The sequence below is a fragment of the Myotis myotis genome, unplaced genomic scaffold, assembly GCF_014108235.1.
Source record: "Myotis myotis isolate mMyoMyo1 unplaced genomic scaffold, mMyoMyo1.p scaffold_m19_p_3, whole genome shotgun sequence".
Lineage (NCBI taxonomy): Eukaryota > Metazoa > Chordata > Mammalia > Chiroptera > Vespertilionidae > Myotis > Myotis myotis.
The window spans coordinates 189,717,858-189,732,949 of NW_023416335.1; the positions used below are offsets into that span (position 1 = coordinate 189,717,858).

General features: G+C 40.6%; 1 pseudogene; it reads right to left on the reverse strand.

Annotated features, from left to right (window-relative positions):
- Positions 1-1,437: 1,437 nt before the first annotated feature.
- LOC118650723 lies at positions 1,438-4,646 on the reverse strand (annotated as a pseudogene).
- Between the last annotated feature and the right edge of the window lie 10,446 nt (positions 4,647-15,092).

Here is a 15,092-nt window from a genome sequence, read left to right on the forward strand (position 1 = left end):
ACAGAGCCACAGGGCGATCAAGGGGTTTGAGCACTGCCCCCTGTCACGCTGATCCCGGTGCCGGGAGGCCTCTCAGCTCTGCTGATCCTGGTGCTGGGAGGCATATTACCTTTTGCTATATAGGATAGAGGCCTGGTGCACGGGTGGAGGCCGGCTGATTTTTCCTGAAGGGTGTCCTGGATCAGGGTGGGGGTCCCGCTTGGGTGCCTGGCCAGGCTGGGTGAGGGGATGATGGCTGTTTGCAGCTGGTCACACACCCTTCAGGGTGGGGGTCCCCACTGGGATGCCTGGCCAGTCTGGGTGAGGGGCTGAGGGCTGTTTTCAGGCTGGGGGTGACTGAACTCCCAACTGCTCCTTTTATTCTTTTTTCTTTTTTTATTCTGGATCAGCTTTAGCTCTGGCTCCAGCTCTGAGGCCTCTGCTGCTGAAAGTAGGTATCTGGTTTGTTTGGGTTCTATAATCGAAACACTGTTTCAACTCCAGCTCTGAGATCCCAGCTGGCTGAAAGCAGGTTTTTGGGGTTTTGTTTAGCTTCTATATTTGTAACAATGTTTCAAACTGCAAGCTCAGAGGCCAGCAGTGGCAGGCGGGGAATGTTGGATTCCTCCATCACTGAAGCAAGCAAGCCTCATGTTAGCTTCAAGCTGCCTGGCTGCCAGCCGCCATCTTGGCTGGCAGTTAATTTGCATATTGCCCTGATCAGCCAATGGGAAGGGTAGCGGTCGTACCCTAATTACCATGTTTCTCTTTTATTAGATAGGATATATTTATGTCAGTAAAGTCTTTATTGTACTGAAGGCTTTTGGTACTGACCATTAACCATATAGGAGACAGTCTCGTCATACAGAATAATGATAATTTATCTCTTTTAGAAGTAAACAACAACAATCATCAAATCCAAGTTTAAAATATGAAGGCAACACACAAAAGTGGTCAATAGTATTTGTCTTTGTCAAAGGGGCACAGTCTGCACAGTTTAACAAAGTCTGGCTTTGACTCTTCATTTCAAAGCATACTTCTCTCCTGCCATACTGATTCCATCCCAAAGAGTGAATCCACACCTCCAACTAAATAGGCTATGGCTCGATGAAGAAAGTAGTTACTGATTCACATCAAAGATTAGGAAGCAAAATCATTATCAAAGTATTTGAAATCACAAGAACTTTAAAAATTCAGTACTTTGAAATTTCCCTCCTGAGGTATCTCTGCTTTCTGTACATAGTCGCTAGTAAAACAGATGCATTCTGTCATTCCAAGTCGTACTTATAAATACGTCGCTTGGTGCTGAAAATAGATATTCTGTCTTAGCACAAAATGGCAGCAATTACATTTGGCAAATATATTCTTGGTGAGATGCATCCTTTAGTGAGATGCAAAATAATGTTGAGAAGCCACTTTATTTTGTTTTTCTCCTCCCTCCTGATACTTTCAGAATCTTCAAGGAATTTTCAGAGGAGAAAACACAAGACCAGAGTGAATGAGTAAAGACCGTCTATGTTAGGCCCATGGACCATCAGGTCTGCTCTAGTCCAATTAGCCTGCATTGCTGCATCACCTTTGCATGTGGAAATTCCCTTAGAGTTTGTATTGCTCCAACAAGTGATGGTCAGAAATGATTTCTACCTGACAAACTAGGTCAAGATCCATTTTCCTTCTCAGAAAGTTTTCTACATGCTCAATAGTTGCTTTTTGTGGGGAGGCATGGGACAGGAGTTGCTGAAGGCACCTGCTCCTGCCTTGACATTTCCAAACAAGTCTGAGCCCCTGGGAGTTTACTTAGACATGCCCTTCCTTAAGGGACACTACAGACACATGTGTTTTCTCAGGGATGCTTACCCTGCTGATTGTATCTAATAGTGAATTTTAGTTCAAGCTGTTGTTACAATAAAGGCCTAAGCGAGTCAGGCAATCAAGGCTGCTTAGTCCCTAAAGCCAAATAGCCCCTTAGCCTTCTCTTTCACAAAAACGTGTGTCAGAATAATCTATGCATCTATAGCTCATGGTCAGCTGGTCAGTCCCAGGAGCTTTTCCAGAAACTTGGAGAAACTTATTTTCCAATCACTTAAAGTATCCCGTGCCTTCATTAGCACCAATGAATTTTAGTAATAAAGACATATTAAGGTCAGGTGGAATCTGAAACACCGATTCTAAGGCTTTCTTAGATCTTCCTTTGCTTGAAGGGACTGGTTGTAGAAAAGCAGGTTGAGGAACTTCTATAGCTCTTTCTTTAAAAACTCATGCATTTGCTTTTTTCCTCTTTCTTCTAGATTGATTACTAATTTGTACACTATGTCTTGTAACTGTTGGCCCAACCTTAGGTTATAAAGAGGTTGTGTCTGATGAACTACTGTGCTGCATTTTGGACATCTGTTGCTATATTAAAAATGTCTTATAATGCAGCTTTTTCAACATGTACTAAGACCTTCTGTATTTGTAGTTGCATCTGTTAAGTAACCTTTGCAAATGGAACACAAGATGTATGGCGTCACGTCAGAGGGATTAATCTGCTCTTAAGTGCTCTTTCTTAACCTTTGATGTGGCCCATGCCCCTCCAGCCTCAGCGAGAAGTGGCTCATTTCTACCTCTTCCTCCTCTTCCTTTTCTTTTTCCTCCAGCTCCTCATCCTCTTCCAACTCCTCATCCTCCTCCTAGAAGGGGACCCTCAAGCGGCCCAGGTTGTACTTTACTCCACCTCAGGGGGCCAAGAGCATGAGCAGCCAGGAGCTCCTGCCTCTGGCAAAGGTGGTGGACCCTCATCCTCTGTGGGCACCAGGGCGAGGGCAGAAGAGAAAATGAGATGTGTGTGTGTGGAGGAGTGGGGTGGGGGATGGGAGAGCATCGCTGTGGTGCCCTCCTCCTAGGCAGTGGCTGCGTTCTTCAATATATTTTGTAATCAAATTCTGCTCCTTAACTTTCCCTATAATGAAAGCCTGTGGTAAAGGCAAAGCAATGGACAGGCTGCCATCAACGAAAATGTCACCATGAGACATCCATGACCAGTTTCTTTCAAATTACTGGGGAGTGACTAGTTCATGAATATATCTATTTTGTGACCAAAGTTTGAGAAGAGAAGGGTGTGGATACATTTCCTTATTGACACTAATAAAAATGAAAATGCTTTCTTGAAGTGTTTGCTGTTATGTGTTTTATTTAGTTTCCCCATAGAGGATGATTTATAGAAAACAAACCAAAGATTGTTTCCAATATGAATCCTAGGACCCCTAAGGGCATGGTTTCAATTTCCCCTTGGTAACCAAGGTCAAATACCCCAGACAGCACAGTATCTCCCTTCTTTACTGTTGATTCAGAGGCCTAAGGAGTACAAAATGGCTGGATGGCAGTCTTATTTCCAGTTTGATAAAATCTTTGTTGTATCTCCTGGTAGAACAGCTCCTCACTTTGTACAATGACTTCCAGGCCAGCAGAACATAAGGTCATAGGAAGAGGAAACAAATTTTGCTACTGGGTTACTAGGGGCCATAGTGAGTGGTGACACATTTTCACCCCTTGATTCCTGCACTTGTGAATCCTGGTTACTGGAGAGACAGCACCATTTATTGCATGCTGATACCAAGGGCACGTACCTAGGTTGCAGGCTGGTACCTCGGTTGCAGGCTCATTCCCTGGCCTTGCTTGGGTCCGGGTGTATGCGGGAGGCAACCAATTGATGTGTCCCTCTCAAATCAATGTTTCTCACTCTCTGTCTCCTTCCATCCTTCCAAACTTACTAAAAATCAATGGAAAAATATCTTCAGTTAAAATGAACAACCACAAAAACAGCTAAATAGGAAACTAATGTCAATTTATTTAGTTTACCTAAACCATGTTTGGGTCTCTGAACTGTCAATCATCTTCTCCATCTTGCTAGGTAAATATTCCCTTTAAATTTCACAGAAAAGGAGTCAAAATTTTCTGATCTTAAGTATATGCTGACAATAAGTGTAGTATTTAATTGTACTACATAAGTCAATGACCTTTATGCACACATGAAAATTGCTATCTATGATGTCTATGTAATAATTATTAAAAATGTCTTCAAGATCTCTTTTTATTATAATCTTGTGGAAAATGATGAAACTGAAAGTGTGTTGATGGAACTTTGGTAGCAATTTCCATAATAATAATGAAATGTATAACCTTGTTTAACAACTAAAAGTTTAGTAATATGAAATTTTCACAATATTATCTATACCTTAATGTATATCTTTCATAGATCTAATTTGTTCATTTGTTTTGTATTGTATTGCCTGCCTGCCCCCGCAGAATATAAAAATTATAATGTGGGATGATGTCTTTCCTGTTTCCTGCAAAGTCCCCAGTACATAAAACCCAGCCCATGGGATAGTTGGAGGAAATGATGTTCTAAATATTGAATAAGTACATAAATAAACCTCATTAGATCTGGAAAACCAATGAAATCGAACCCATCACAAAATCAGCAGATGGCATAGATTTCCTGGTTCTGTTTCTTCACCATTCAAGTGCTTCTTAACTAATATTCATGTGCTCAATTCCAATTACTGCCTTAGACTGGGTGAATGAATAGCTGTCACCAATAGGCTCCAAAACATACAGTGACTCATACATAATCTAAATTTCCTACTGCTTTTTAAACAGTACTGATATGTCTGAGGAGCCTCCTCCATGCTGTTATCCAGTGAAGAAGGCTGATTACAAGTATGACATGTTAAACATGTGGCTTCCAAGATTGCCTTGGAATCATGGCCATTCCAGACAGCAGGGAGAAGGTGGATATATGGGGGATCATGTGTGTGGGATATTTGGGAGGTGGGCCTATAAATGGTGCTCTGGTGACTTAATTGTCACTCACAAATCATTGATCAACATTATTCACTTTGCCACACCATCTGTAAGGGAGTCTGAAATACATAGTCACTCTATTGCCCAGAAAGATGAAGACATTACATTTAGGACATGGAGAGCACTTAGAAACCTTTCAATGGAAAAGCCAATAAAGTATTGTAAAACAAAAATATCCTCTGTTTAGAAAGGAGTCATACTTGTTCATGTCACTGATAATTCTACATGCCTTTACATTAGTCTTGAATTTGTTTCTGTATTTCTTCATAAATTCTAAATAATTCAAGTTCCCACTAAATATTTCTGTCTTCATAAAACTATCATTGATTTGCATTATAGCATTTGTAGCTGCCTTGTGTATATATTCCTGGTATACTTTGCTGGTAAGTTCTGATTTAGCTTCTATAATATTTCTCTGGGGTTATTTTTAGTTATTTGTTCTAGGATTGGGTGTGGTCTTTGAACTAGAAATAATTATAATAAATTATTTATGTAAATTGAATTGCATCAACAAATATACTTGATATCTGAGGATCTTATTGATAAGTGACAAATAACAACAGGGTTATGTAAAGGTTTTTCCTCCCAGCAATTACTATTCAAAATTTAAAATATTTGCATTTAGGCGTATGTTCCAAGGAGATAAAATACACACTGGTGTAAAATAATCCCTCTCAGATTTGCATGTTTAGTTTACTTCACCATTTAATCAGTGGCACAAATGAAAATTTGCAGCTGGTGTCAAGATAAGTGGACAACATTTGTGTTTATATAGTGGCTGACTGTAAGGAATACTATAGGTATTCATGAAATGTGTGTGTCTTAACAGAACTGTTCGGTTTAGCACTGGAATTACAGTACAAATAAAATGCACTATTCTTTTGTGAAGGTCTCTGGAACTACATCTCAAAACAGAATTTTGGTTGTACTTTCTGAAATTATGATGAAAATATTTATGGAAAGCATCATAAATGGATGTCCATCTGCAACTGTTTCACTATAAAGCTTTTATTGAGGCTCAACATTGGAAACATTCTTACAACGATGTCCGTTGTAATAAAGATCTCCATTCTAGTTGTGGCAACAGGAATATTCATCTTAGGAGTGCTAGGAAATGGATTCATCGGACTGGTGAACTGCATCGAATGGGCCAAGACTGGGAAAGTTTCTTCAGTTGATTTCATCCTGACCAGCTTGGCTATGACCAGAATCATTCAACTGTTGCTAACTCTATTGGATTCATTTATAATAGGGCTAGCTCTACATCTGTATGCTACTGGTAAACTAGCAAAGGTGGTTACTATTCTTTGGGCACTAACTAATCAACTGACTATCTGGTTTGCCACCTCCCTCAGCATTTTCTACTTCCTTAAGATAGCCAATTTCTCCCACTCCTTTTTCATGTGGCTGAAGTGGAGAGTCAACAGGGTGGTTCTTCTGCTTTTCCTTGGGTCTCTCTTCCTACTGTCTCTCAATATCTTAATGCATGATGCTAAGAGTGAATTTTGGTTGAGTACCTACAGGCTACATGAAATAAATATGACTTTGCAGTTAGAGGTAGATGAAATGTTCTATCTCAAAAGTCTTCTTCTTCTTACTTTGACCTACATTATCCCCTTTATCCTGTCCCTGATCTCTTTGCTTCTTTTATTTCTGTCCTTGGTGAGACACACCAAGAATTTTCAGCTCAACCTGACGGGCTCAAGCACAGAGGCCCATAGAAGGGCCATGAAAATGGTGACAGCCTTCCTCCTGCTCTTCATCATTCACATTATTTCTATTCTATCAGCAAGTTGGATCTTCACTAATTTACAGACATATCAGGTCAAGATGTTTGTCATGATGATTTTGATTACCTTTCCCTCAGGCCACTCATTTATTATAATTTTGGGAAACATCAAGCTAAGACAGATCGCCTTGAGACTACTCAGGCAATTAAATTCTCTGAGAAAAGCACAACTTTAACTTTATAAACAGAATTTGAAATAACTTTGTGCATTCTATGGGAAAATAACTTAATAGAAAGCCTTCAGCATTTCTTTATATCAGGTTTTTTAAACAGCACTAAAATTTCTCTACAACATGCCTTTTAAGTAATTATATTTTCTTAATGTGTTATGACATAATATTTGCCTAAAGGATATGTCTCCAGTGTATTAACAGTTCTGGTAACAGTAGAGTATTTGAGACTTGATGAAGTATGGTTATAAAAGTCTATAATGAAATGTTGATAAATGTATAAACAATATACAATGCAATATGAATAACCATATATAGAATTACAGTTACCTAAAGGGGAAAAGAAGCACAAAATTTTCAATCTAAAGATAAGTTTGAAATTAGGATAATATAAAAAGAATTGTAAATGTTAAGTGTAATAATAATTTATATAAATACTAATATAAATATAAATATTAGTGTGATGCTTCTAATGTTGGAAAGGGTCTGTAGAAATGGCAATTTTCATGTTGTAGTTCTTGGATTATGATTTGTAAAACAACTTTGTACAAGAGTATGGCATTATGAATTTAAGGTGAAGATTCATATGCTAAGACCCATTTATTGTACTGGTTTTTATACTAGAGAATTTTTCATACAAGTGTAACATAATATATATGCAAAAATGTGCATATTACTACTGTTTGTAATGGCTGAAACTGAGGAGTCATATAAATGCCCATTATTTATAAAATGGACAAATAAATCATGGCATACAGACATAATAGAATACTTTGGGAAGATGTAAGAACAAGCTGAATAAAACCTAAAAGCCCTCACTGACTGCAGTGGAATGTGTATTAATGAGTGGGGGTGAGGCATAAGTGAGGACAATTCGTGCTCTGCAGATGAGCCTCTCAATATTGCCAATATCTGGCTTTAACTCAGAGGCTGTTTTGTTGGATAAGGATAAAGTTCTATCATTTCTCACAAGCCCTGTCTGTAGTTTCCAAAGTTGGCCAAATGTTTACAGTTCAGTGAAAAATATCAAGAGTAGTCATATTTTTAAAATATCTTGATGTATAGTATGATTTTTAACACCAAGAGAAGTTCAATAAATATGAATGAAAGTCTGAATTATTAGAGAGCAAAACAAGAGGTTTTGAATCCATATGATTTTGGATTCTCTGAGCCTCATTTTCTTATTGACAAAGAAGACAGTCATTCCAGGACAATAACCCCATGAGGTATTCTACAAGCAATGTGTGTTTGGGAACGTGCAAATGATGAATTGATAAATAAATATAAATTATCAGCATCTAGCACTCAGCAGTTGTGACTTTGCTGGTTTCACCCAGGAAACTTGAATGCTTTGGATATCAAAAGCCTTGGATAAACTACGGAAATGTCCCATCAGTCTTTCTTCATCACACCTCAGTAGTGATGATCTTAGTGCTCCCCAAACTCCAACTACTAATGTAGGTGTTTGCTGTATGTTAGAGTTCCAGGCATTGAATTTTTTAATGGTATTGATAACAACTGAAATTGGTTAACAAATTGGGTAGAGGTTAAACAAAGGCAAGCTTTCAAAATAATGAAAGAGAATATGTCTTTATTTGCATGTTAGCAAATGAGAGCTCAGGGTTTTTTCCTACCATCAAGTATGAGAAATTTCATTTTATGTTGAGAACATAGAGTACCTGGATTAGAGTGCAGCTAAATCTCTGGGAGAAAATTATTTTTATAAGGAGAGTTATGTGCCTGCCCGTTAGCCTACCTGAGTGCTTTCTGACTTACTATTGAGCCTGCAATTTTTAAAAAGAAATTAATTGCACATCCAAAAAACAAGTATACATACTATTTCAATGTGGTAAATCAAGAAATTATCAACATTCCAATTAGACATCAAAGCTCTCTCTTTGAAGACATGGTGAGTGCCTCGCATTGCTTCTTCACCATTTCAGTAAACACAGAATTTGTCATTGGTATTTTGGGGAATGGGTTCATAATACTGTGAACTGTATTGACTGATTCAAGAAACAAAAGATCTTTTCAGTTGATTGAATCCTCACTGCTTTGGCGCTCTCCAGACTTTGTCTGATTTGGGTAATAATGATGAGTTAGTTTGCAAAGGATATTTATCCATCTTCACAGATGAATATAATGGAAGTTGTATTTATTATTCTTGCGGTTGTGGCCAATCATTTTAGTGACTGGTTTGCCACAGGCCTCAGCCTCTTTTATTTCTCAAGATAGCCAGTTTCTCAAATCCTGTTTTTCTTTGCCTGAAGCGTAGGTTGAAATGGTAGTTCTGGTAATGTTGCTGGGAGCATTAGTGTTCTTATCTTTAAATCTTCTATCCTATCCTATCTAATAGTAGAGAAACATGGTAATTAACCATAACTTCAAGACCCCTTCCATTGGCTAATCAGAAGATATGCAAATTAACTGCCAACCAAGATGGCGGCCAGCAGCCAAGCAGCTGAAGCGAACAGGAGGCTTGCTTGCTCCAGTGAAGGAGGAAGCCAAGGTTCCCCGCCTGCCACTGCTGGCCTCTGAGCTTGCATTCTAAGCAACTATGTTGCAATTATAGAAGTTAAACAATCCCTAGAAACCTGCTTTCAGCCATCAGAGCTGGAGCGAGCAGGACCGCAACAGTGTTACAATTATAGAACCCAAACAAACCCAGATACCTGCTTTCAGCAGCCGAGGTCTCAGAGCTGGAGCCAAGCCTCAAAGCTAAAGCGGGCTCTCAGCTCCAGTGACAGCCATAGAAGGTAAATAAATCCCAGAATAAAAAAAAAAAAAGAAAAAAAGGAGAGGTTGGGAGCTTCAGTCACCTGCCAGCCTGAAAACGGCCCTCAGCCCCTCACCCTGACTGGCCAGGCACCCCAGTGGGGACACTCACGCAGAAGGGGGTGTGACCAGCTGCAAACAGCCATCATCCCCTCATCCAGGCTGGCCAGGCACCCAAGTGGGACCCCTACCCTGATCCGGGACACCCTTCAGGGCAAACCAGTCAGCCCCCACCCATGCACCAGGCCTCTATCCTATATAGTAAAAGGGTAATATGCAAACTGACTCTAACAGCAGAAAGACTGGGAATGACTGGTCACTATGACACACACTGACCACCAGGGGGCAGACTCTCAATGCAGGAGCTGCCCTCTGGTGGTCAGGTCACTCTCACATGGGAGGAGCTCTGCTCAGCCACAAGCCAGGCTGATGGCTGCAAGTACAGCGGTGGTGGTGGGAGCCTCTCCTGCTTCCTCAGGAGCGCTAAGAATGTCCCACTGCAGTTTAGGCCTCCTCCCCACTGGCAAGTGGACATCCCCCGAGGGCTGCCGGGCTGCCAGAGGGATGTCTTATTGCCATCTTAGGCCCAATCCCCTGGGGAGCGGGCCTAAGCCAGCAGGTGGTCATCCCCTGAGGGGTCCCAGACTGCGGAGGGCACAGGCTGGGTGGAGGGATGCCCCCTCGCCCCTGAGTGAACAAATGTTTGTGCACCAGGCCTCTAGTCCTATCTAATAATAGACAAACATGGTAATTAACCGTAACTTCACTACCCTTCCCATTGGCTAATCAGGGCGATATGCAAATTAACTGCCAACCAAGATGGCGGCCGGCAGCCAAGCAGCTGAAGCGAACAGGAGGCTTGCTTGCTCCAGTGATGGAGGAAGCCAACGTTCCCCGCCTGCCACTGCCGGCCTCTGAGCTGCAGTCTAAGAAACATTGTTGCAATTATAGAAGCTAAATAAGCTCCATAAACCTGCTTTCAGCCAGCTTCTGCCTCAGAGTTTAGAGCAGCAATGATGGCAACAATGTTTCAATTATAGAAGCCAAACAAACCAAGATACTTGCTTTCAGCAGCCAAGGTCTCAGAGCTGGAGCCGAGCCTCAGAGCTAAAGCTGGCTCTCAGTTCCAGTGACAGCCATAGAAGGTAAATAAATCCCAGAATAAAAAAAACACAAAAAACAGAAAAAAAAGTAGAGGTTGGGAGCTTCAGTCACCCGCCAGCCTGAAAACAGCCCTCAGCCCCTCACCCAGACTGGCCAGGCATCCCAGTGGGGACCCCCACCCTGAAGGGGGTGTGACCAGCTGCAAACAGCCATCATCCCCTCATCCAGGTTGGCCAGGCACCCAAGCGGGAACTCCACCCTGATCCGGGACACCCTTCAGGGCAAACCAGCTGGCCCCCACCCGTGCACCAGGCCTCTATCCTATATAGTAAAAGGGTAATATGCCTCCCAGCACCGGGATCAGTGGAGAAGCGAGGCCTCCCAGCACCAGGATCAGTGGAGCAGTGATGCCTCCTAGCACTGGTATCGGCGGAGCTGTGAGGCCTCCTGGCCCCTGGAGCGGCGTGACAGAGGGAAGCACCAACCCCCCCTGATCGCCCTGTGGCTCTATGTGTGACAGGGGGTGGGGCCACAACCTCCCTATCCGCCCTGCTCTGTTCGTGACAGGGGAAGGCGCCCCAACCCCCTGATTGGCCCTGCTCTGTGTGTGACAGGGGGCAGCACCCCAACCCCCTGATCTGCCGGCTCTGTATGTGACAGGGGTGGTGCCACAACCTCCTGATCTGCCCTGCTCTGTGCATGACAGGGGGTGGCGCTGCAACCTCCCCATCGACCCTGCCTTGAGTGTGACAGGGGGTGGCACCCCAAGCCCCCCTCCCCTGAGTGTGACTGGGGGTGGCATCGCAACCTTCCGATCTGCTCTGCTCTGTGTATGACAGGGGGAGGCGCCCCAACTCCCCAATCGGCCCTACTCTAAGCTCGACCAGGGGCTGCACCTAGGGATTGGGCCTGCCCTCTGCCACCCGGAGGCGGGCCTAAGCCAGCAGGTCGTTATCTCCTGAGGGGTCCCAGACTGTGAGAGGGCACAAGTGGGGCTGAGGGACACCCCCCCCCTAGTATATATATAAAAGCCTAAGTGATCAAATGACCATTTGACCGGTCACTATGATGTGCACTGACCACCAGGGGGCAGACGCTCAATGTAGGAGCTGCCCCCTGGTGGTCAGTGTGCTCCCACAGTGGGCGCGCTGCTCAGCTGGCTGATGGGCTCATGGTGAGTGCAGCTGTGGCAGCACGAGCCTCTCCCTCCATGTCGGCAGTGGAGGTAGGCGCAGCGGGCTGGATGAGCGTGATTGGTGCAGCGCCCTGCCAGGCTCGGCCTCCTCCCCAGCTGCCTACTGCTTAGCACACTATTACACCCCCCAGGGGTCCTGGGTTGCCAGAGGGCGCAGACCAGGGTGAGAGACCCTACTTGTGCACAAATCCGTGCACCAGGTCTCTAGTACTATAATAAGTATGTATATTAATATCCAGATACATCCATGTGAAAGAAATAGGATTTTGAGTTCTAAAAGGAGCAACACTAAAAACATTTCTAAACTGATTGTGCTCACTCTTGGAGCTCTCATACCTTTTTCCATATTTTTTTTTTTTATCCTGTTCACCTTCTCCCTATGGAAACATCTCAAGAATATGAAGCACAGTGCAATGGGATTCAGAGGTCCTTGCCTCAAGGTCCATATAAGAGCCATGAAAAGTGTGATATCTTTCCTGTTACTATTTTTGTATTGTATTTCACCCTTCTTTGGGGTTCTTTTGTAATGTGTAATATCAAATATTTTAAAATGTTTATTTGAAATAGGCTCTTTTTTATGCTTATTTAATGTTAGTTACATGTATATAGATATGTGTATATTTAGCATATTTATAAAAATAAAAATAATGCAGTCAAGGCCTACATGGGGGTGGAGGGAGACAAAGGGGGAGAAAATAAGGGGCATCTATAATAGAGTCAACAATAAAAAAATTAAGTGGATTATCTAATTATAAGAGGTTTTGCCAGCAACAAATGATATAAATAGTATATCAGTTCTATTTCTTTGGAAAATTTTAATAAAAATGTAATAAAGTATACACGACAGACATATATTGACTAAAATTATGCATATCAGTTTTCCAATTGTAAGAATAAATTTATAAAAATTTGTTAGCAGTTTCTCAGAATCAAGAAACAACCTGTATATTCCTCACTTATTCCACTTTATTACCTTTACATTTAATGATTCATGATACATAGATATATACATTATCAGGAAACTGCAAATTTCTTTTCAACATTTTGTATAAATTGTCATATTAAACAAATCTTTTTTTTGAACAAATCTTTTATGAAACAAGTTATATCCAGCAACTTTGGGGAAGAATCAATGCTCTGTTAAATATGATAATTTTTACTTAGATTTTAAGTACTTTGACATATATTTAATATATTTTAATGTCATTTTTTACATAAGTCATTTTGTATTTCATATCTGTATAAACTGATTTCAGTTTTTTTAGAGTGTAGAAAAAATGTCTTCTTTTTTTAAATACTTTTCTTGTTTTCTTTTGTAATTTAAGAATTTTAAAAGAATGGACATAAGACACTGGGGGGTAGGGGAGACCAGGGGATTGTCAAGGGTGGGGAAAAAAAAAGACACATATGTAATACCCTTTGTAATACTTAAAGCAATAAAAAAAAAACATAAAAGACAAAAAAAAAATAAAAATAAAAAAAAATTTTTAAAGACTTTGGTCAATTTTATTGTATTGTTAAGTTATTGTTAATTCTGAATTTATCAGTACTTTCTTCTCATCCATTTAATATTACTTTTATTTTTTAAGTTAATTCTTATTTCTTCTCTTAGGCTTATTTTATTTCTCCTTTTTCTCATTGAGTTTATTTCTTAATTTATTTTCAATACTCATTCTTGTATGTATCTAAAATATCTTCCAGTTATTATGCCAACTATAGCACATTAGTTTTTACATGTCTATTCAGACTATTTTATTTTCAGAATCATGGGTAAATTTAAGTTTTCTGTTTCACCTAAATATAATGTATATTTCAAGAATAGAAGTGGTTTGGTTTGTGTTTTACTTCCACTTTTAAATTATTCTTTAAGGTTATAAAAGTAGATTCTATAATTTTATTTTATTTACTTTGTTTTCTTTAAATTTGTTTAGGCTGAAACCGGTTTGGCTCAGTGGATAGAGCGTTGGCCTGCGGACTGAAAGGTCCCAGGTTCGATTCCGGTCAAGGGCATGTACCTGGGTTGTGAGCACATCCCCAGTAGGAGATATGCAGGAGGCAGCTGATCGATGTTTCTCTCTCATCGATGTTTCTAACTCTCTATCCCTCTCCCTTCTTCTCTGTAAAAAATCAATAAAATATATTTAATAAATAAATAAATAAATAAATTTGTTTAGAAAAGAATACTTTTTTTTGCATTACAACATTTTTTATTTATTGACTAGAGGCCCGATGCATGAAATTCGTGCAAGGAACTCAGCCCTCATAGCCCTGGCCGGCCCTTGCAGCCCCTCGCAGCCTCGGCCAGCCCTCACAGCCCTGCCTTCATCTGAAGGTCGTCCAGAAGGTCGTCCAGCTGTTCAGTCTAATTAGCATATTAGCTCTTTATTATTAAGACTACAGACTCGATGCACAAAACTCATATAAGAATAGGCCTTCCTTCCCCTGGCTGCTGGCACCAGCTTCCCTCTGGCACCCGGGTCCTGGGCTTCCCTCTGGCCCTGGCTTCATCCAGAAGGATGTCCGGAATGGCATCCGGAATGATGTCTGGTCTAATTAGCATATTACCCTTTTATTATTATAGATAACGCTAAGAAAATAAAGAGTGGCATCTACACAGAAATATGCTACAAAGTTGTAGATATATACGCTCTGTAAAGCAATTACTCATTTTCCCTCAAGGGGAAAATCAGCATTGAATTATGCAAAACTGTAGGAATTTGAATTTCTTATAAAATGCAACTGACGCATGGTGAGGCTTATCTTAATACTGATCTTATAAGCAAATACTGCCATAAGACTCCATTGTCCTCCTTTGCTTGTTTAGTAATATTTTTACTAAATGAAGGTCAAATAAAATGAAGGTCAGGTAATTTGAATAGAAAACAATTATAGGAAAATGGAATCATCACAAGTTAGATGCTATGAGCATTAACCAAAAAAGAAATTAAAGATTAAAATAATAATAATAATAATAGTAACCACCACCAAAAAAAATCCATTCTTTGCTCTGATCAGAATCTGAAAAAAACAACAACTCAGTGTATGATCAGTATTGTATTCACCATTCACATGGCTATCCTGTGTAGAGCTCATCTTTTGTATAAACCAGTTAGCTACAGTTGATTAGTAGTAGGTATAGTAGTAGTTATGTAATAAAAAATGTTTAATTAAAGGGAAAAAGGGGGACATCTTCATAATGCCAACACTAAAACTTTTTAATAAAATAGTTAAGTTTTTA